At 38.2% G+C, this 21500-nt stretch overlaps 1 long non-coding RNA gene across 2 annotated transcripts in view; it reads left to right on the top strand.

Annotated features, from left to right (window-relative positions):
* Window positions 1-2265: 2265 nt before the first annotated feature.
* Window positions 2266-21500, top strand: part of LOC132435411 (uncharacterized) — a 31965-nt gene continuing 12730 nt past the window's right edge. For both annotated transcript variants that reach the window (XR_009521531.1, XR_009521532.1), the window contains exons 1-4: window positions 2266-2370; window positions 14263-14315; window positions 19811-20063; window positions 20166-20227. This is a non-coding gene — a long non-coding RNA (uncharacterized lncRNA). The remainder of the gene's footprint in view (window positions 2371-14262; window positions 14316-19810; window positions 20064-20165; window positions 20228-21500) is intronic.

Genomic DNA, 21500 nt, shown 5'->3' with positions numbered 1-21500 from the left:
AAGCTGGTTTGGTGGTGCTGAATTCTCTTAGTTTTTGCTTGTCTGTCAAGGTTTTAATTTCTCCATCAAATCTGAATGAGATCCTTGCTGGGTAGAGTAATCTTGGTTGTAGGTTTTTCCCTTTCATCACTTTAATGTCCTGCCACTCCCTTCTGGCTTTCAGAGTTTCTGCTGAAAGATCAGCTATTAACCTTAAGGAGGTCCCCTTGTATGTTATTTGTTGCTTTTCCCTTGCTGCTTTTAATATTTTTTCTTGTATTTAATTTTTGATAGTGTGATTAATATGTTTCTTGGCATGGTTCTCCTTGGATTTCTCCTTTATGGGACTCTCTGTGCTTCCTGGACTTGATTGACTATTTCCTTTCCCACATTAGGGAAGTTTTCAACTATAGTCTCACCAAATATTTTCTCAGTTCCTTTCTTTTTCTCTTCTTCTTCTGGGACCCCTATAATTCAAATGTTGGTGTGTTTAATGTTGTCCCAGAGGTCTCTGAGACTGTCCTCAATTCTTTTCATTCTGTTTTCTTTATTCTGCTCTGCAGTAGTTATTTCCACTATTTTATCTTCCAGGTCACTTATCCGTTCTTCTGCCTCAGTTATTCTGCTCTTGAGTCCTTCTAGAGAATATTAAATTTCATTTATTGTGTTGTTCATCTTTGTTTGTTTGCTCTTTAGTTCTTCTAGGTCCTTGTTAAATGTTTCTTGTATTTCCTCCATTCTATTTCCAAGATTTGGGATCATCTTTACTATCATTACTCTGATTTGTTTTTTGAGGTAGACTTCCTATTTCCTCTTCATTTGTTTGGTCTGGTTGGTTTTTACCTTGCTCCTTCATCTGCTGTGTGTTTCTCTGTCTTCTCATTTTGCTTAACTTACTGTGTTTGGGGTCTCCTTTTCGTAGGCTGCAGGTTTGTAGTTCCCGTTGTTTTTGGTGTCTGTCCCCAGTGGCTAAGGTTGGTTCAGTTGGTTGTGTAGGCTTCCTGGTGGAGGGAACTAGTGCCTGTGTTCTGGTGGATGAGGCTGGATCTTGTCTTTCTGGTGGGCAGGACTGCATCCGGTGCTGTGTTTTGGGGTGTCTGTGACGTTATAATGATTTTAGGCAGCCTCTCTGTTAATGGGTGGGGTTGTGTTCCTTTCTTGCTAGTTGTTTGGTGTATGGTGTCCAGCACTGTAACTTGCTGGTCGTTGAGTGGAGTTGGGTCTTAGCATTGAGATGGAGATCTCTGGGAGAGCTTTTGTCATTTGATATTACTTGGAGCTGGGAGGTCTCTGGTGGACCAGTGTCCTGAACTTGGCTCTCCCACCTCAGAGGCACAGGCCTGACACCCGGCCGGTACACCAAGACCCTGTCAGCCACATGGCTCAGAAGAAATGGGAGAAAAAAGAAAGAAATAAAAAAATAAAGTTATTTAAAAATTTTTTTTAAATTATTAAAAATTTTAAAAATTAAAAAAGAAAGAAAAAAAGAAAGAAGAGAGCAGCCAAACCGAAAAGCTAATCCACCAATGATAACAAAAACTAAAAAGTATACTAAAGAAACCCACAAAAAACAGACAGACAGAACCCTAGGACAAATGGTAAAAGCAAAGCTATACAGACAAAATCACGCAAATCCACCGCCTCAATTTTGAGATGATTCAGTGTCGATTCAGTATTCCACAGATGCAGATGCAGATCAAGTTGACTGTGGAGATTTAATCCGCTGCTTCTGAGGCTGCTGGGAGAAGTTTCGCTTTCTCTTCTTTGTTTGCACAGCTCCTGGGGTTCAGCTTTGGATTGGCCCCGCCTCTGTGTGTAGGTCGCCTGAGGGCATCTGTTTCTGCCCAGACAGGATGGGGTTAAAGGAGCGGCTGATTAGGGGGCTCTGGCTCACTCAGGCCAGGGGCAGGGAGGGGTACTGAGTGCGGGGCGAGCCTGCGGCAGCAGAGGCTGACATGACATTGCAACAGCCTGAGGTGTGCCGTGTTTTCTCCCGGGGAAGTTGTCCTTGGATCACGGTACCCTGGCAGTGGCGGGCTGCACAGGCTCCCGGGAGGGCAGGTGTGGATATTGACTTGTGCTCGCACACAGGCTTCTTGGTGGCTGCACCAGCAGCCTTAGCGTCTCTTGCCCGTCTCTGGGGTCTGTGCTGATAGCCGCAGCTCACAGCCATCTCCGGAGCTACTTTAGGCTGTGCTCTCTCTTGCCTCTTAGGCAGGTCCAGACTTTATCCTGGACTCCCTTCCGGCTAGCTGTGGCGCACTAGTCCCTTCAGGCTGTGTCCACGCAGCCAACCCCAGTCCTCTCCCTGGAATCCGACTTCCGAAGCTGGAGCCTCAGCTCCCAGCCCCCGCCCGCCCCGGCGGGTGAGCAGACAAGCCTCTCAGGCTGGTGAGTGCTGGTCGGCAGTGATCCTCTGTGCGGGAATCTCTCCGCTTTGCCCTCTGCACCCCTGTTGCTGTGCTCTCCTCCGTGGCTCCGAAGCTTCACCCCGACCCCCCACCCCACATCTCCGCCCATGAAGGGCTTCCTAGTGTGTGGAACCTTTTCCTCCTTCACAGCTCCCTCTCAGAGGTGCAGGTTCCGTCCCCATTCTTTCGTCTCCGTTTTTTATTTTGCCCTACCCAGGTACGTGGGGAGTTTCTTGCCTTTTGGGAAGTCTGAGGTCTTCTGCCAGCGTTCAGTAGGTGTTCTGTAGGAATTGTTCCACAGCTAGATGTATTTCTGATGTATTTGTGGGGAGGAAGGTGATCTCCACGTTTTACTCCTCCACCATCTTGAAGGTCATCAATTCTTATGTAGAGCTTTGTGGGAGGTTCTACTGACTCACCAGTTACACTAAAGTCATGTCCTTCAAAGTCACTGAAGTAGGACAAAAGCAAACAAAATGAACAGAAAAGAAACGAATGACTTCTTGAATTGGTTTGGATCCATTACTAAATTTAAATGTACACAGTTATATAGTCTGGCACATAATCTGAAATTGTGGTATAAAGGCTAATTTTTGCCAACTTGAGTTTGTGCCACCCTTAATCCATTGACCTCAAATGCACTTTTAGTAGGCTATTGATTTATGAAACTTTGGCATGGGTAGGAAAACCATTTTAAAAATCAGAACTGAAGCAGAAAAGTTATAAAGCATATTTCAAAACAAATTTTATTACATTATAAAGATTTTCTGGATGAATATTCAGCTAAGCAGTAACTCTTGTACTCTGGTAGGATGTGAAAATCTGTTACATCTTAATAACTAAAAAACAAAATTTGTCACTAGTGCAAGGTTGTTACATTTTTGCAATGTTTACACACACAGCTTTGAGCTCAACTTTGAGCTTTGCTCCCCTAGCTCCTTCCCCCACCCACATGAGCTCAGGAAAATATACCTCTTTATTAACTAACTGCTAACTACTGCACTTCCCTCTACACTAATATTATAGGTGATTTTCTCCATTCTGCTATGAACTCAAAATTTTCTTTTAAATAACCAGAGTCATTATTCAAATAATCATTTTTTTTTCAGGATTGGTGGGACCCTCTTTATGTTTAAATAGCATCAAACTCATTTTCAAATGAGTGGGAGCATCTTGTGTAAGAAAATTGGTATCACTTCAGATTACCAAAAAGAGAACCATATTCAAGTTTGAAGGTTTAATTTGAAGGAAATTTACCTTTGCCTTGGCCAATGGAATAAACACATAAAGGACTTGTATGTTTAGTTGCCAATTCTGAAGACCAGAGACTATTTCCAGTATTTTGTATGTCCTTAATTGTTTTTATAAACACCAGTGGGAGAGAAATCTGAAATTTAAAATACTTCAAAGGGACACCCATTCATTTGCTTATTTTAAGACAGTATATGCTAGCCTTAAATGGCCATTAAGTTGTGTTGTCGTTCTCTGTTTTTGTGAAGGTTTACCAGGCATATTATAAGGATCAAATACAGGATGAACTACAATCAGAAACACAATATTCATTCATTTAACTCTGGTACAGTAGAGCAAATTCAGGGTGACTCGAGGGACACAATGTCTTGTAAAACATATGTACTTAATATAAGGGTCATAAAACTTATTAAATTAAAACCTAGGTTAAAAATAGGAAGAAAATTTATGCTGCTGTCTAAAATAGCAATAATTTCCCTTTGGCCTTTCCCTTTCCAAGTAATATGGATTCTTTTCAGGAGGAAAAAAAAAGCCAACTTATGAATTCTTCATTTTGTAGGGCCAAATGCAAATCTCTTTTAACTGTACCATGCATTTTAATGGGCAAGTGATATGACAGAAAATAGAGGAACAAGAAGATAGGATGTTAAACCTTGAAAAGTGTACCTGTGTCTAGGTTTCAAGGAGGCTTTGTTCCTGAGCCTGAACAACAAGCCCCCTTAGTGTTAGCTGGTGTCTAGGGAAAGGAGCTTAAGGGATATGAAGACAATAGAAACAATGTCTTTTAAATAGTTGATCTGGCTATGGGGCAGCAGTGCCGTGAAAAGGGGGGCACAGGACATAGAATTGCTGTTCATTCAGGGCACAGCAAAATGTCTCTGGACAAAACCTATTTTTGTTCAAGCAAAGTTTGGGGTGTACAAAATCCATGGAAACCAGAGAATTTGAAGTCAAGATTTTTTTAAATTGAAGTGTAGTTCATTTACAATATCATGTTAGTTTCAGATGTACAGCAGTGGTTCAGTTATATATATATATATATATATATATTTATATACATAAATTCTTTTTCAGATTCTTTTCCCTTATAGGTTATTACAAAATACTGAATACAGTTCCCTGTGCTATACAGTAGGTCCTTGCTGGTTATCTGTTTTATATATAGGAGTGTGTATATATTAATCCAAACCTCCTAATTTATCCCTCCCCTCCCCCTTTCCCCTTTGGTAACTGTAAGTTTGTTTTCTATGTCTGTGAATCTCTTTCTGTTTTGGGAGTAAGTTCATTTGTATATTTTTTTTTACATTTTTTTGATTCCACCTATAAGCGATATCATATGATATTGGTCTTTTTCTGACTTACACTTAGTATCTTAGTATGATAATCTCTAGGTCCATGCATGTTGCTGCAAATGGCATTCTTTTTTATGGCTGAGTAATAGTCCATTGTATATACGTACCACATCTTCTTTAACCATTCATCTGTCGATGGACATTTAGGTTGCTTGCATGTTGAAGTCAAGATTGACCTCTATTTGTGCCTCACTCTGCTGCCCATGGGCCACGCTGGGGTAGAAATTGATACATTACCCTGACAAACAACTTCAAGGGTTTGGGACTGAGGGTGGTCTCAACTTTTTAAGCACTTGTACCCCTTTTTAATCCAGCCAGTGAAACTATGCTTGAGTTTATCTTTAACATGACAGCCATTTTCCTAGCTGGTGCTCCTTGGTATAGATAGCATTTTAGGAATTTGAAACCAAAATAAATATCAATTTCCTTCTACTATACTCACACAGGGATCTGCTGAGAATTTTATCTTCATACAAAAGTCTTAAGGCTGTTGAGAAGGAGCTATGCTTGGTCATTTACCTGTTCACTCTTAAACCCATTCCTGCCCTTTCCTTGCTATTTTGTATTTTAGGGGGCTTAGCCCTGCAAAGCACATTGCCATCTGCAATCTCCCTTCTACAGAGGGAGATTCTGAGCAAGGAGGAGGGGAGACTGGGAAATCCCAACCCCTCAACCTTCAGCCTGCTTTGGAGGTGGTTCTGGCAATGGCAGCATCTCCTCTGAGGTCCCAGAGCCCGCCCCCTTCCCTTGGTCCTGTAGATCTAGGGGTGGCAGTGGCTTCCTGCTACTGCCAAACTCTTGGTGGTCTCCAGGTAGCCTTTCAGTTCTTCCAATGCTTTTGTAACTAGGTCCCTAGTTTATATCCCTCTGTTGAAGTACCTGGTGGTGATTCTATTTTCCTGACTCAACCACAGCCAATGGCTTTTTCATTTGTAGTTATTGGTTCAAAAGATAAGAGATTCTCTTTGAAGTCTTCAGGCCCTTTTTTGGCCAGTGGGTGGGCTGCTGGGTCACAGTAGTCATTTTGGCAACTGGCACTCTCTTTGGTAGAAGTGGAACAAACACGTTCAAAGGCAAAGTGAGGAAGTAAGAACCATGTAAGGGCCTTATAGGAAGTATATTTTAGGGGTATAAGAGAAGGCACATTGAAGAGGCCACGTGGACATGCTGTTGACCTTGGCTAACTCCCCGTAGCTGGATAGCACTGAAAACGGAGGCTTCCTATGGCCCTTGAAAAAAACTCTCCTAAAACCCCATAATACATTTTTCTTTTGTCCTTGAAGTCTTTTTTTTTTTTCAAATTTTGCAAGTAACTACAGTGCTAGTGTAAAAATAGCCTTGTTTGAACTAAGATGAACAATACATACATGTACACTCAGAGGTCCAACTAACTCCAATCAGTAGAGGAACCCTCAAAATCATATACCAGTTTCTCTCTCTTTTTCCCCTCTTTCTCTATGTGATCACATTCCCTAACAAAATTAAAAATTGGTTTCCATGATACAACTTCATAGGCTGTTGTCTGGAATGAGTTTGCCCAAAAGAGTTCTAAATATTGGGGGGATAAAAATACCCAAACTCCAAACAAAACAGCTTTGCCATTCAAAATTCCATCTTGCAGTCTGACATTTGCAGAGACCTTGGGAATATAGCATGTGGGGACTTTGATCCTGTTTCTCCAGTGGCAGCTGGGCCTGGTCCAAGCAGCCCTGCTGCTAACATTGTCATTGGGTGAGATGAGTGGAGCTGGAGGGGACATTATTTTTGCTTTTAGCCTCAGAGGCTTTGGGCATCCATTCACCATTCAAGAAATTCATACTGGCTTCAGCCATATTTTCATCAGGCTCTTAGTAAGGCTTGGGAAAGCTTGAAAACAGAATGCTCATTTTTTTGGAAGTCTTTCTTTAAACCCACTAGTTTTATGAAATTTAAGCACATTATTCATTGTGTAATTATAGATGAAATATTAGAGAAGTGGACTAATTATACACAGTGCACTCAAGCCCAATTAAACTAGCCTCTGTGGTGAACGTAAGGGTATTCTCTCTTTCACTAATAAGAAATACTTTCTGAACAACAGAGAATAAAATCGTTAAATTGGATATGCTGTAGAGATTATAAATATCCAATTAGCATATAAAATGAAGATTAACCTTATTTAGTCACTGCACACCAGATCATCAAAAGTCATATTGAACTCTGGTAATGTTGCTGTATCCATTCTGCAAAATAATAATAAAAACCCACTATTAATAAAAATAGCTCACTAGATGCTATTCTCATATGCTAAATTAAACTGTTGGAGAAACTCAAGTATTCTCGTAACTGCTTAACAAAATAGCAAAACTACTTTTACCTATTCGTTGTTATATGATGGCTGATTCAGATTTATGTCATCCTAGTGGCTGGGAAAAGTGTGTCTCCCTGGCCGGGCAAATGAGCCTACTGCAAAATAAGTAAAATATACAATTCATTCCAGCTAGCACCACAAGTGACCTTTTGAAAATGTAAATTAAGTGATTGCACACACCAGGGGTGTGTTGAAAATGAAAATGTACGTGCTTGAGACATAGTGCCACCACCGCTTCGGGTATTAATTGGCAGGCTCTGAATCCAGGAATATCTGTGTTTTAATCGGAGTCACAGGAAATTCCACTTGAAGATACTCACGAGCCTTGTTTTTGTGATAAATCATCAGGGCTGGGCAGAGCAACCTCTGGAGTTTAGCAAGAACAAGGGGTTATTCAAATTCAAGTTATAATGTTAAAAATATTGGTTATGAGAAGCAACAAGAAATCAGCAAAGGTGAAGGAAGCAAATTCATGTATCACTTTCATGGACTGTGACCTTTCACAGCTGAAGGACAGAAGTCAGCGAAGAGGGGTAGGTGGCTAATGAACAGACCTTTGCTGGGATTGAGGGAAGGGGCTGAAGCCAATCTCTCTTCCTCTTTCTTCCCTCCTCCCTCCCTTCCTTTCTTCTTTCCTTCCAGTTCTTGTTTATAGTCCTTCTAAGATTTGATAGCTGTTTTTCTTTCATTGCAAAAATCTTCAGGAAACTGGAATATGAACACATTTATAAACATTGAGAATGATTGTGGCCGTTACAACTTCATGTTCCTAATTAAACGCATTTATTTTTAAAACAATCAACATGTATACCTTCTCTTGGGTGGAACCCTTCCTCTTACTTTACTTAGGTGTCTTGCCCAAGAAAACAAGTTCAGTCCAAATTTCTATGAAAACTCAGATGGAAAGAAACGGAGAATAAACTGGAGGTAACAGGTCTGGAGGGGGCAAGGCAGTGCACGCTGTCCCAGACTTATGGAAATAAAATGTGATTTGATTGCATTATGTTTCAGGATGCTATTGCAAAGCAAGCGAAGTGTACGTGCAAGAGAATTATAGTAACTTCTTTTGCATCCTGGGACCAAAGCTAGCCAAGCCAATGAGCCTTTCTTTCAGTTTAATGCCATCCACTGTTTGGGTTTCTCTCCAGGTTTCTTTAAGGCCACTGGCACAATAAAAATATATATATATATTCAGAAAATCTTCTGTGGCTTTTTTATGCTATGGAGAGGGCAACATGAAGTGAATACAGTGTTAATAATAACGGCTATTTTTGCCCTTTTGGACAAACCAACAATCAAAGAGTTTCAGCTTTTATTTTTGTTCTCCTTAAACCCAATTAAAAGTTACTTTGCCCTGTAGGGCCATTTCTACAATTTATTTGAAGTGCTGGGCAACTAAAGAAAATCCTATTTCTTCAGATTTTTGATGAGATTATGGATTTGCCATGCCAATATCACTTTAAGTAGACTTTTTTATTTTCCCCAGGTCTAGCTTGCATAGAGCAATTTAGCCTGGGCTCCGAATCGTTGTATTATGGGTAAATGGTTTGGTTGTGACACCGGATCATTCTGACTTCAGAAAAGCAGTAGACAGTGTCTAGAAGAAAAAAAAGGTCTTTATTGAGACGATCAAAAGGGACATAAAGGCAAAAACTGACTTTCACTGAAACAGGTCTGGGGACCAGGCCTCCAGTGTCCTTATTGTAATTCATTGCTTTTTTCTAGGCCCCGTGATAGAATTCTTCCATAACAGACAGAGGACTTTGTGAAATTGTAAATGAGTATGACTTCAAGCTCTCTGTGGAAATATATTCTCCCCCCTATAGCCCATACATTATTTCTGCTTAGTTATGGTGGCTCACATTTCCCGTAAGTATCAGAGAGAACTTAATTCAACTCACACCGCATCACTTTAAAACTGTGCAGCTCTCTTAATCAACCTTTGTATCAGACACAAATGTGCAGTATGACCTAATTTGAAAATGTCTCAAAGTGCTGACTCAAACTGTTAGTGAATAAAGGCTAGTCATTACCATTATGACACTAATGTGATGCAAAATAAAATTGAGTTGCATCAGCTGAACATTAGTTTGCAAAAATGTTAGTGATTGAAGCCATTTTCTGTTCATATTTTATTTATGCTTATATATATGTATATGTGTACATATATTTATTTATTTGAAACAGCCTTGTGACAAAATTTTTAAGCGCGGAAGAAGTTCCTTTTTTTTCTTTTTAACATCTTTATAGGAGTATAATTGCTTTACAATGGTGTGTTAGTTTCTACTTTATAAAAAAGTGAATCAGCTATACATATACATATATCCCCGTATCTCCTCTTTCTTGCGTCTCCCTCCCAAGTTCCATTTTTAACACTGACAAAGCCACAAGATTAAAAGTAGATCATATGTACATCATGGTCCCCCTGCTATAAGATGAAAACATATTGTTGCTGAATTCTTATTAGAATATTTATACACATCTAAGCAATAACATGAAAATTCTCACCTTCCCCTGTACTTTGGTGGCAGTTTCCAAGATTTTTCAACAGCTCTTGTACTACTTACTATTTTATATCACTCACAAATTCTCTGGCCTTTGTCTTTTTGAATAAGAAGGATTTGGAATTTCTTTCTTTCCTTACTTGACAAAAAAAATTTTTTTTGACATAGAAATATGTACTCAATATACGTTGGTGATATTACATTTGAACAAAAGAAAGTAGGATATGGGACTAGATATTATTTAGTCTCACCCCTACTGATAATACTTTATAGAATGAAGCATAAATTATCTTTTACTTATACAGTTTAGATGATTTTGAAAAAAAATGCATGTGGTTATTTAATTCTTATACATCCTAGAGCTAGTATTGGTTTCAATCAATAAACTGATAATTAATAATTGAAAATAAATCAGCATGAACCAATCTTTCCTAAATTAGGGAAATTGTCCCAATCGTCAGTCAAAAATTCTGCCCTGTATCCCATTTGGGATCTCCTGAATCCTGAAAATTCTGAACATAAAATGTATACATTAGTGATCAAATACTTCTGATTTTACTTATTTAACAGGGAGAACAAGCCAAGCACATAAATACCCAGGAGATAGACTGTTCTTTAAAAATTTCAAGGACGAGAAGTTTTGGCTATCAATAAATTATTTAATGTGCTTCAGGTTGAGAGAGTATATATCTTCATATCGTATCACTATAAACAATCGGTGGAAAATACAGCTAAATTAAAATGCTGGCAAGCTTCATTCATTCACTTTTTAGAAAAACAAGTAAAACCTTCAAGCAAGATGTGTAGAAATTTGCTGCTATGCGATGACTTCAGTATTTCAGTCCATTTTATATTCTGTAACATGTGGCTTGGACTGTTTTTATGACCTATGTTTTATTTCCACATTAAGATCATCCAGATTTTAACAAAAGTAAGTTTGAAAAATCTCAAGTGGACTTTGCCAAAACCAGCGCTCAGAAGCATGATGCTTCCACGCACACGCACACAGGCACACTCCCACGTGATCCTCTAAAAAAGAGGATCATGGTTTTTCGCTAAAATCCAATTGTTCTTATTTTTAGGTTACAGGAGGGAAAAAGGTATGTGGGTGTGATGGCCGCAAATGTATTGCCAGCATCTTAACAGTTCATCATTCTTAAATGATAGAAGTGTAGCAGCACCCTTCTGAGAAAAATCTTTCCTGTGGATTTTACTTTGTCCGTGCCAGGACAAATTGCGTGCTAAGTTGGAATAATTCTGAGATGGAAGACACCTCCATGACTGTCCTTGGAATACTGAGGAGCTGCCATTCCTCTTCGGAAGATGAGGGGAGACTATCCCCTACCCTCTTAATTGATGATTTACTGTGCTCTCCCCTGGGACCACAACCGATGATCTGTAAGCTTGTTGAATTTCGAAGCAAATACTAAATATAATCAATATATAAAAATAAAAAAAAGAGAGAGGAAAAAATGCAATGAAAATTTATGACCTTAACATTCCTTCAGGGTCAAGCAATTTATCAAATTCTCTCACTTTCTGGTTTCAATTACACAGCCATTGTGGAAGGAACTTATTTTAGCAGGTTCATTTGCCTCAGTGGGGAATACAGGACTTTGGCCTAATGCTTCACCTTTAGTGCAGGCCATTTGAGCCTTAGAACAAATACCAATCATCACTCTTTGGAAAAAAGAATCTGCATCGGCGTGGCCTATTGGAATGGGGTTTCTGTCAAGGTAAACGGTTGTCGGCAATGACTGTGGTAGAGTGGCGATAAATCCCATTTTATTGCTGAAAAATTCCAGCTTCACTCCATGCCTGACAGCTCCCACATTCTCATACCCATTTGGGCAATTTCTGCACTCTGTCCATCTGGTTCTCATTACCTCTCAACCTGCCTGCGTCTGATCCAGAAAAAGTGCAGGTCAGAAACAGGGGAAAAGAAACTGAGGTGATGGACAAAACAGAAAGCAGGGGGGTGGCCCTTGGAGGTCGGGGTAGAGGTGAGGGAACAACAGGAAAGGGGAGATCCCAGCTTAGGCTCGGACCAGTCGCTGGAAGGGGCTGCTTAGATATATTAGAGAAAGGTAATGACAGAACCTGAGCTGGGAGACCAGAGGAAACTGTATCTTACATTCAGGCCTTTCAAAGGCACCTGCTTTGGGGTGGACGAGAGTGAAAGAATGTGGTAGGTACGGGTGGATGGGGACAGACTAAGGGACAGTCCATCCCATCCCATCTGTCAAGGCACTGTGTCACAGAGCAGAGGGCCTGGTCTAGAAGAGCGTCAAGTTCAGCAACAAACAACATGGGGCCTGGAGCCCCATGTACACAGCTGGTGTGCTTCCAAATATGGGGATAAAACTCTGCTGGAGATTCAGTTTTGGTTGAAGAATATAATTTTTTTAGAAGAAGAAAACTCTAGGGCCACCGACAGCATTGTCTCCCTTCATTCTTCTAAGAAAATTAATATTTAAAAACGAATGTGTCCTAATAGGCACATTTATGGGATGGTTTATTCATGGAATGACAGGACTAGCAAGTGAGTTGCCTGGGTATTCATAACCCCAATGACATATATGGTCATTTTTTGGAGTTGCTGTGCATTTATGCCTTTGGAAAGTTAGCCTCATTCTCTGAAGCTGAAATCCTTTTGACCATAATTGCTTCTGACCTAAAATTACCCACCGTCACCATAAGATGCCTCTTGGGGACAAAGAAATAAATACAGTAAATATCTGATAATAGATATAAATAATAAGCCCACTTAGACATTATCCTAAATTAGACTAGGATGAAACTGTATAACTATATGTGTAAAAATATAAATTTTTCTTCTCATTTTGATGGGGTCATTATAGTTAATACTAAAATAAAATTTGGAACGTATATCGAAGTACAAGGGATGAATAAATAAAAATATTTTTATTCAATAAAAATATTAGAATCAGGTGAATGGTTAGATAGATGGTGGTTATTTCACCACTTGTTCTGAAGGCAATTTTGCAGTTTTGTCTTAAAACCAGGTATGATTGTGTATTCTTAAATATGTTGGAGAGCAGAGTCATTGCTACGATTTGCAGGCAGAACCTCTTATACTAGATATGTTTATACAGACAGTATGTCTTAGCGCTTTCTGGATCCCAGGGGTACAGAGAGCATTCCAGGACCGCAAAATTCACTTTTTCACAGCCAGACCCCTAACTACTGCCATGCATATCTCAGTTTTATTGGTTGAATTCTAATATCAAGATGATGTGAAATTTTAGTTACTGAGCCAGATCTTGCAGATAAGAAATGCTGGCTTCCAATATTTAAGATTTAATTTCAAAATTTTCAAGTCATGCATGTGCAAGAGAATTTCTATAAAATGTAATTACCTGAAATTGTAAGTGAACTCCGCATGAGATATTTGAGTGGAAAAGGAGATCGTTTATAAAAATTTTAAGTTAAAATGACTAGACAATTTGGAGTGAAGTAAATTACAGATGATCAAAAACGGAAGTTTATTACTTGGCAACTTTAAAGTGAATACTTTTAGTCAACAAATACAGCTCTGAAACAGACGTTTTCTTGTATGCGTATTAAAAGGCATAAATTTTTGGCTACTATTACATATCCATTAAAATAACCATAATATATGACATCTCTAATTTGGAAAGGAATTGCAGGTTTTTAGCCAAAAAAGAATCTCATTTGAAGTTTACTTTTCTGGGCTGTACATATGTCAGAAAGATGCGATCATTGAAACTCCAAAGAATGTTTGTTTCTTTAATAGCATAGCAGAAAATTAATGGCATGGGGGAGGGTGAAGTGACAATTTAACGTGATGCTTGATAGCTGTTTACTTATCACTTTGTGCCCAGATTTCAGTGTCCTGTAAAAGAAAGGGGGAAATAAAGAAGCCACAGCATTCATACGGCTTTTAGGGCACTTAAGACACATGGAGGAAAGTGCCTAGAAGGCTATTGAAATATTTGCAAAACAAATCATTTACATTTACCTTTTGTGTCTGTAAAACCCAGAGTGCCTACAAAGACAGAACCAACTTTAGCTGTAAGAAATATTTCAGCATCAAAATGGTTAATAGTATTATAGCTTCAAAAGAGCCTATTGGCTCACCCTCAAGGATGCCCTGCAGTTGTTGTTAAAGTCATCAGATGAAGCTAGCCTTCTCAGCTAGCTTTTAGATTTGTCTGCTAACAGTAAAAATACTATAATAAATCGGTAACATATGTTGCCAGGCAAGGAAAAGTGATATAAATAAAGAGACTAGGAGACCCAAACCAAGTACAATGTGAAAAGAATTTAACTTTCAACCTATTCGTTGGCTAATTAACATTTGAAAAGCAATTTGAAAGTGTAACTGTTATTTGCTTATATTCTTCCTCATTTTTTTTTTTTTCTCTCTTCAGATTGCATTCTTACCCAAATACTCCTTCGTGATTGCCTGTTTTGCGGCTTTGGGGTAAGTCCCAGTTTTCCACAACCTTAAGAAAAAAAAAAAATGCATAACAGAAAAGATGCCAAAAAGACTTATGTGTCCTGATGCATGGGTTTTGTGAAACATACATGGGTTTGTTGTTTGGGGGGGGCGGCTAATGAAATAAAGAGAAGGGGTTTGTTTCTGCAAGGATCCAAGAGTGTGTGAAAGTGTGCATTGCAAACGAGTCTCCCATCAGGAAAGCCACCTCTGGAATGGAAAGGACAAAGCTTGGAACACACACAATCAATTATTTTCACTAGCATTTAAAATATAGAAAACAAAATCTGCTTTGGGAATTGACTGAATATTTTATTTAGCTTTTTTATTGAGACATCCTTTGAAAAATGGCATAATATAAATAGTTTTACAAAGCAACAATATAATCAATCTCTAAACTAGAATATAAATCAAGGATTTCATTAACTGCTGGTAGCCAGTTTGAATTGTAGTCGTGTCCATAATGCCTATCTATCTATGTATGTCCGAGTTATATTAAAAAGCTTTAAATGGCTTTGTAATATCAGCTACATCTAGCTATTATAATAATTAATGGTACTGTTTTATAAATCAATACATGTATTCTTGATAAATTCATATCCAGTTAATGGTGTAATTTAAATAAAAAATTAATGTAATAAAGGACATACAAAAACAGGCAGGAAATCTTTAAAGGTTAAGAGACAAATTTGTCTAAATTCATTTTTAACCTGTTTTGAAAAAGTTTGTTTAAAATCGGTGGAGATTTACCTTGTTTTTGTGAAACTAATCCTGTCATGTCTATTGGTATCTAGTATTGAATTTGTAAGATGTTTTCTTTTCTAACTGCTAAGCTTTAATTACATACTTATGATACTGTGGGATGTTTTACTACCATTGTACTCGTTTTTTTCAATAATTGAGTATTCTTTAGAAAAATAGAATAAAACAAACTAAAATCCTCAAACCATTCATTTATTTTCAATACATGAATGAAATGTAAATGCTTTATGTTTTTTTGATATCACTAAATGAACTGTGCTGAAAATCTCCAAAGTCATATACAAATTTTATTTAGGGGGGGAAAAAGGACTGATTAGTTCAATGAATTTACATGTGTAAGAGCCAGAGTTTTTACTGCTTTCACTGAATGAACATCCTAGGAATTTTAGAAAGAAAAGAAAAATGCATTGACGAGTTCACAATGTATTTTAACGCTGCACATGGGTGGAGAAACATTCTACAAAGAGTGTATTATTGTTCTAATTTTAAAAATACACACCAAAGGCATATTAAGGAATAATGAGATTTAGAAAAAGAACTGAATGTTGTAGGTGATCAAATACAATCTTAAATCTTTCCAAATAAAATTTCATTTCGTTTATAGAGGAAGCATTTTACACAAAATATCTTTCAGAATTATGCAGACCAGTCTGCCCTGCCATTCTCGGTGACATGGTGCAGAATGTTACTTTAATCCACTGAGCTTTTTCTGACATTTTTCTTAACATTGCTGAGCCTTATTTAGAGCAGCAAAGGAGATGTGTGCAGTTTCATTTGACACTGATGGGTGTTTCAAAATGTTACAGGAGAGAGAGAGAGAGAGAGGAGAAAAGATTTGCTGCTAGTCATTTCATCAATAGAGCTACAGGAGCAATTACTATTTGTTAAAAGTTTCTATTTCAAATGAAGCTAAATTTTAAAGAAGTCTCATCCCTTTAGAAGAGCTGACGCTTGGAAGAGGAGGGGAGAGAATGCACATTAGTGATTACATGTTAAAGTGCGCTCAAGTACTGGAATCATTTAAAATGTATTGTGTTTTTAGATGAAACCTACAGCAAAACCACTCCTAAGAGGCTTAATTTAGGTTTTATAGGAAGAACATAAAAAAGACCAAGTTACAGCCACACACTGAAATATGGGGTACATTTAAAATATCTTCATTTAAAAACGTATGTTTATTTTCCCTCCTGGGATCACTAACGTGTGTCTCGACAGAGAAAACGAGGACATGCTACATTCTTAAAAATTATCTGTTAAAGGGATCACATTCTAAGACAGGTTTGAGCATTTTTATGACTACAGATAACCTCTTAATTATGTCGCTGCCTTCCACTTGTTAATCAGGGGCATTCAACACTCGTTAACCAGCGAGTGGTTGCCTTTAGAAACTACACTATTTTTAAGAATTAGAAACACTTTATTCCCATCATCATATTATCGCATGTATGATTTTAGCACTGCTAGAAACTTACCTGCTGGAAATACCAAACGCCAAAGACAAGGTCTAGATGCCTGTAACGATGTTGTTAATTACTTCAAATTGTGCAGCTCATGAAAAGCTTTAAGAGATAGATAATTTTACTTTTCTTGTCCCCCCACCCCCGTGCCTCCCCTACCTCTCACACAATTCCTATTTGAACCAATTTTAGGTGTCTTCTGCCACCACCAGCGTGTGAGATACTCAGAGACACTTTCAGAGAGCAAGGTATAAGTGGAGTAAATAAAATCATTTCACTATTGCTTTATCAACCCTCCTAGGTAGTTTTCCTGCCAGCCAACCTGCACTGTTAAAACCCATAAAATTATGCAATAGTGACTTCTTTGGAGGTTCTTTAATCAGATAATGGCCAGTGTTAGGAGGGAAGGGCCCAGGGCCATGTTGCTGGCACTTAACACTGGGCTTGGTCATTACGTGTCTGGTAGAGACCAATAAACAGCTGATTACTACCCTATAAGGAGCCAATATTTTTACATTTATCCTAGTTCTTTTTTCTTTTCTTTGCAACTTCTCATAATGGCAAGGATTTGTCAAGAAGACCTACGAGCAGTAACCTCACAGGCCCCTTAAAAATAAGAATCTTCCTAGCGTAAAATGATGCCTTTGGTGAAATGGTGAGAATGATTTTGGCTTTTACAAGAGCAGAGGTTTGATTACTTTAAAGCCCATTTCTTTCAGATGGGGAGACCCCCAGACACCATCCCTCACTCTCCTGTCCCCTTCTCTCTTCTGTGACAGGTTCACAGGCTGCAACCAAGGGGTTTTAAAATGCAAATATTTATATTTGAACTCTGGCAATAACAGAGTCATTTTGCTTCCTCCGTTAGCCTGTGAAAATTGATGCTGCGTACCTGGAACTACGTTTCATTTCTCTCTTTACACGTGAAGATATTATATAAATAAAAGATAATTTATGGAAAGGAAACAGCCATTTGAAATAATAATCCTAAATTTGACTGGGTAATCTTTTAAGGCTTTAAGAGTCAGAGATGCAGATTTCCACACTTTTAAAGAAAACTTGATCGCAACCGGGAAATATGTGCTTTTGAACACCTACTGAATTTGAATGCCGGCGTGGGTCAAAAAAGAAAAAAAGAGGGATAGAAGGAAGGCAGGAGAGAAAAAGGTGTGAATTTTACACATGCTTTAAACTAAGGTATTCAACCACATGTTTAGACTTCTTGTTACAATTTTATTGACTCTCTTTATACCTGAATATAATTTTTTCATAACCTATGTAAATTGCAAAACAGTGAGTCTTAGAAAATGCCTCTCTTGCCTGGGATCCTCATCTTAGTATGAACAGCACGATACCCAGAAGAAATGGACCCTAATTTCAGAACCTCATACAAAGCCAGGCAATTCTTGAGCCAAACAAACAAAGGGGGTGTAAGCGATTTCATTTATTTTGATAATCCTCCCCCTGCACGGGAGCATTTTGCTGTCTTTGTCAAAGTGAATGACAACAATTTGGCCAACTCTCTCTGAGCTGCACTCAACAGTGACAGGCAAATTATCAGAGGCCCTGCACTTCTTATTATCAGAGGAGAAGCCATCAGGGGGACGCATGGAGGATACCTCTCCCTTGTCACTATTTGTCAGTGGGACAAGGGCCACTGCTATGGGTAGCTGACAGGTAATTTCAACAATAACAATTACTCCTATTACTGGTGTCATAAACAATTCGCCCAAGGCGTGACAATAGCAAAGCTTTATAATTCCATGCCATATAAATAAACGCCAGCAGGTAACAAGTAATTTAGCTCCAATCAAGCTTTCACCCTGGCATTAATATTGTTATTGCAAGAAAATGGAAAATTGAAAAAATTCAATATGTTAATGAATTAAGAGAGGTTCAAGGGCTAGACAAGAGGGGTTGAAAAAGGGAAACCAAAATTATTATTGTATCATATTTGGTGCCATGCTGAGGGCCAAACAGCAGTATAATTACTTTAAGATTAAGAAGGGGATCAAAAGTACTGTTTGCCTTAGACTTCAGACCTGGGGAAAACATGACACGGCCTTTCAAAATCCTCCTGTCTCTGATTTCTGAAGAACATAAGTAGAAATATAAGAATGTGTGTATAATGTAGCATCTCGCTAGCTTTTTTTTCCACCTGAAATCTTTCATCGGAAACAGAGGCATGAGTACCAGAGGAACATTTCCATCTGTTTAAGGAAATCGCATCAGCACCTGCTTCCTTTACATTAAGTCTCATACTGAAACTATTTTAATAAGCCTATTTTTATCTGTGCTGAAGGTAAAGCTGAGAACCCCTCTTTGCTCTCCAGCTGTCCACAGTTTGGAAGTGGGCTCGAGGATACAGTCCAATCTTCCTCCGTAAAACTTCCTGATCAAATGAATGTACAATTTCACTATTTGTCCGGCAAGACGATGTGCCATCACAGTGACAGCAATAAAAGAATTTGAAAATCTCTAATTAGGGGAGCTGCAGAGCAATTAACGCATGTCAAATTTTACTTCATTAAGTGCCACTCTAATTTTCCCTCTAAAAATTAATGGATTTTTTTTTCCTTTTGGTATGTGTGTGTGTGTCCCCTTAAGGCAATGTTGATTCAAATCTGCTCAAGATGCAGTGTTGCACAGCTAAGCATCTTCTTGATTACAATCCGCCACACTTCTAACTGCGCTCATTCTCACTGCCACGGATACTTTGTCAACAGTCAAATTACACCACGCTGATAACAATGCATAATGGTCTTCCTCCTCCGAGGCCGCTGGCAGGAGATGGGGTTCATAAAAATGTGATGTTTTCTTCTCAACTGTTTCTTAAGGAAGTTTGTATGACCAGGTCACTAGTCAGGCGTTAATTTTTTGAAATGAATTCGTTAATTTCAAGAAAAAGAGTGAAATGATGGCGTACCAAAATACCTCATTGAAAAAAAGAATCAGGAGACGAATAAGGAATTGAAAATATCTAGAGCCAAAGTTTTGCTTAAACACTTTGTTCAGAGACATTTTCAAGAGCACTATTCTTGGTTAAATACCAGGGTTTTTTTTCCTTTACTTATGGGCTATAAACATTGGAAGCCTCTCTCGAACAGACAGTATTTAGATTATGAGAGAAGTTTGTTTAACTGACATATTTGCCAGAATCCTCAAAACATCACAGGACATGGAAGACAGATGACTTTTTTTTAGGTCAAGACTGTATATTCCAGATAAATGTTGATTCATTTTAACTATTTTTTATCCTAGTTGCTTGTTGCAGATCTGTGTGTCTGAGTCATCAGCCCATGAGAGGAATATTTCTCACTGAAAAATGAAAGAGACACAGCGATTAGATGATCTTACAGTCTTTTTAGAGATCATTCACATTTTATATGTCTAAAACATGATCAGATCCAGAACAAAAAGGGGGAAATTAAACAAAATGCTCAGTGTATCTGTTTGCAGATTCTTCAGGGAGTAGAGAACATTCACATGGATGACATCCCAGTTTTCTCATCATGTAAGTATATTTTTGGTTATATGTTTTCTTTAAACATATTTATTCAGTAAAAAATTAAATTCATGGAATATACACTTCTTTTTTTTTTTTTTTAATTCACAGGTTGAGTCCAGATTTTCATTCACTGACAACTAACTCAAAAATCTAAAATTTGATATTTTGAGGTTTGTATTTCCTAATATCAAAAATTCCTTCCTTCTCGTAAGGCATGTTCTTAAGTGGTCTATTTCAAACAAAAGAAAATGACATTCCCCTTTCAGCTAGCAAATGTTAGATTCTCTCAAAGTCGATTGGGGGCTCACTTGGAAGTTTTGCCATTAGAGACACACAAATCGAATTATTTTCATCTCTCCCAAATATCATTCTTCGAACTTTATAAATATAGCAATACTAGGTTTAGCATTTCGTGAGGCTTGTTTACAGATAAAGGTATCTCGATAAAAAAACCAAGCTCTGTGTACTTTGAAAAGACCAAAACCTGGAACAATCTCATATTAAAACATTACCAAAGGATTGTAAAGGGAAATTTAAAGGGAGAAAACTTGATTATATAATGCAATCCAGCAGTAATCAATTTTACCTTCAATATCTTGCTTTTGTTTTCCAAATGCTAAATAAACAATACATAATGCATCCCTCATCAGCCAAACCATGGAGGCTCTGTGCTCAAATAACAGGAAACATATTCAATTTTCCTAACAGAAGACAGTTCATTAAGCTGTGCCACATCAAATAAAACTTTAATTTCTCCGGCATCAGAGTCGCAATGAAAGCAATTGAAGAAGATGAGCCATATGGTACTTCTATCAGCAAACACATATTGCTCATTCCCCCAAAGTTTTCTAATTCTGCTCCCCAGACCTGCGTAATATAGATAATGTGCTCCGAGAGCAGCAACCATGAGCTATCTAGTGTACACTTCTAATACTGTATTTAATGGGAAATAATGAATCATAAAAGCCTAGAGAAGACGTCTTTTGCTAACCTAAATCTCAGCTGTAATTTCATTGTTCTGTGCCTAAGATGCTGTTTGCCCTTTCCAAACAACAGCAGTTGAGCATAATTATGCTGCTTCAAACCTGGGCTGGCAAAAGCATCCCTAATAGAACCAAGTTTCTATTAACTCCTGAATTTCTGAATTTGATGATGCACTGATGCAGACATGGAGATAACCAAGCATGTGTCATTTTAAAACCCAAAGAAGCGTTTTCTCCTTCTGCTCTTTAGTCAGACTGCTCAATGCTTTTATATTCACTCCCTCCTCCCCATCCCCTCTCACCCCTACCCATGCAACAGGAGTGGCATGATTAAAAATGAGGAGATTTTCTTGTTATTAGCAAATTTGACATTTGTCTGATGAAATGCACATAAAATGTGAAAGCTACACAGTGCTCAGAAGAAATGTCTCCGCTCCAATCCAGGCTACCAAGATGAAAT

Source organism: Delphinus delphis, chromosome 12, assembly GCF_949987515.2.
Source record: "Delphinus delphis chromosome 12, mDelDel1.2, whole genome shotgun sequence".
Classification (NCBI taxonomy): domain Eukaryota; kingdom Metazoa; phylum Chordata; class Mammalia; order Artiodactyla; family Delphinidae; genus Delphinus; species Delphinus delphis.
Note: the sequence above shows the minus strand (reverse complement) of the source record. Positions and strands in the feature narration are given on the sequence as shown.